This window comes from Quercus suber, unplaced genomic scaffold (assembly GCF_002906115.3).
Source record: "Quercus suber isolate HL8 unplaced genomic scaffold, Cork oak 2.0 scaffold_523, whole genome shotgun sequence".
Taxonomy (NCBI): Eukaryota; Viridiplantae; Streptophyta; class Magnoliopsida; order Fagales; family Fagaceae; genus Quercus; species Quercus suber.
The window spans coordinates 300,603-303,015 of NW_027069972.1; the positions used below are offsets into that span (position 1 = coordinate 300,603).

Sequence of the window (2,413 nt, forward strand, 5' to 3'; positions counted from 1 at the left end):
TTTTCACCAAGTAATTCATAACCTTCATTATCAGAATCTTACGCATTACATTCTGTTATATCTTGTATACAAAGTTCATATTGAAGTATATATAGTAGCCTATAGAAATCATGTATCTTTGTTGCCTCAAAATAATCAAAAAAACCATTCTGCTCTAGCTTCCAAACTTCCCCCATTGCTTCTTTCATTCTTTGTTGTGAAAGATCACATGCATAGAAACCTGCATATGACAAAAATGTCCACTAAGCAGCCATATAAACCAATTGAAGGGAAAACAAGCCATTCACATCATACATATTTTGTGAGAATGTAAAGGTTCTTTTTGCCAATTGATGAAGAAATAGTGTAATTAAGGAATGTTAAACCGATAATCTAATATGCAATGCAATCATTCAGCTTCTTTGAATTGAACTTGAAAAGGCAAAAAGCAAAGGATGAGAGCTTTACAAACAACAAAAATATTGAATTGTCGTCAGAAGAAGATACCCAGGCTTTTTGATCCTTTGGAGCCGAATTCTCTCTCTCACAAATACGAAAAAAATATCTTAGCAGAAGATACAAATGTAAACAAAACCCAAATGAAAAAATTAACAACAAATAATTTTTAAAAAAAAAATTAAAAAGAAAACTTAACCGATCAATAAACAACAGTGGTTGAAACTAATCTCACTTCCATAAAAATTGAAAATTCAACCACAATACCTAATAAAAAGTAGAGGAAACAAATACAAACACAAACCCATACACTTATGAATCAATCTGCAAAATCAAAGCCCTAAAATTGCACTTTCACTCAAAATAATACATAAATAATGAATTTAAAAAAAATATTAAATACATTAACAAAAATCGGTTTGAAAGTCTAACATGTACATAATGCTGCTTGAATAGCTAAACAAATCTTTCTCCTTTCCTTCACTTTCTTTCCCAAGTGGGAGCCGTTGGTATGAGAAGGTCTTACCTTTCTTTGATTCTAGTTCTACTCGTGAGAAAAATCTAGACTTTCTACTCTTCGAATTTTATTTCTTTCATATTTCTCTCTCCTGCCTTCTCTTTTCCGTACATCTCCATTCCTGATTGGGACTTGAAGTGACTAGAGATAAGTATAAAAATTAAAAAACAAAAAGGCCCTTCAACTCTTTATGTCATAGTCATTTTTCCTTTCATATCCTTAAGTGTATGAATGTCGTTACAATTCCTTTAGTAATATAAAAAAACAAAGAATTAAAATGAAAAGAGTGAATGGTCATGCTCTTTCACTCTTCGAATTTATAGCTTTTAAGGGCAAAAGCGTAAATTTATCTATCTGCACTTGCTTCTACTGTTTTAAGCTTTCTACCGTCGTTTTGCCAAACACAAGCAACTTAACTCTCCCTTTTTTATATAGAGTATAGATATTGACATGAATATTTTCAAGTGTCTATGTTACGTATTCAGCCATTTTTAAATGTTGTGGTTATTTTTATCTTTAAGAATTATTAATTACTTTGATTTTTATCTCTTTTTAAAAATTGTTTTAGTGTTTGAAGAAAATAATAATATTGGTTCAGGAGGCACAATATGTTGACAAGTCATGAAAAAGAAAAATTTGAAATAATTATTTTGTTTTTGTACATCTATCCCTTAAAAATGTTGGACTATCAATTTTTATTTATTTTTAATAAGTTACACGCATACAATGCGTTTACCTTATTATTCTTGAGGAGGAAGTACCAGTTGAGATATAGCTCATTGATTAAACAATTATTTTAGCAAAAATTATCATGGAGTAGGCCTCTCACAACCATGTGGGGCCACATCTATGGGACCCATGGCCTTGTGAGAGGCCCGACAAGAGATACTTTCTTATCATTTTAAAAACTAGAGTAATATCTCACAATTTTTCTCATAATTTATTTGTAAGAAGTCACATAAAATGCATAATATGTTTGAAATTGTGTTTCTAAACATAGCGATTCTTTTGATGAATAAAAGATTTATAGAAATAAGCAAAACAAAACATAACAATATCATATTTTCAAAGGGGGCAATCCTAGCACATAGGATTTATGCAAAGGAGAAGCCCAAAACAAAATACAAAATATAAACAGATGTTAATTGAAGCCCAAAGAATCATGGAATTCTAGGAAGTCATGGTAGGTAAATGTGAAAAGCCGAAGTTCAGTCCCCCTATCTTATGGAGTCTTCAAAAAAAAAAAAAAAAAAAAAAAAAAAAAAAACTCTTTAACTTTATCGTGTGCAACCCTTTCCCTCAAAGTAATGGGCATTTCTTTCTCACTAGAGGCATCACATTAAACACAAAGGAACAACTTTTCCAAATCTCCTCGTTGCTTCTCTTGCCAAAGCTTCCTTTCCAACAATACAACAAATCCAAAACAGAAGAAGGCATTATCCAACAAACACCAAACAAACC

At 30.9% G+C, this 2,413-nt stretch overlaps 1 long non-coding RNA gene across 1 annotated transcript; it reads right to left on the reverse strand.

Annotated features, from left to right (window-relative positions):
- Window positions 1-1,108, reverse strand: LOC136063410 (uncharacterized). Its single transcript, XR_010625076.1, has 2 exons — window positions 868-1,108; window positions 1-220 (listed from the first exon to the last, which is right to left on the reverse strand). It is a non-coding gene; the product is annotated as an uncharacterized LOC136063410 (long non-coding RNA).
- Between the last annotated feature and the right edge of the window lie 1,305 nt (window positions 1,109-2,413).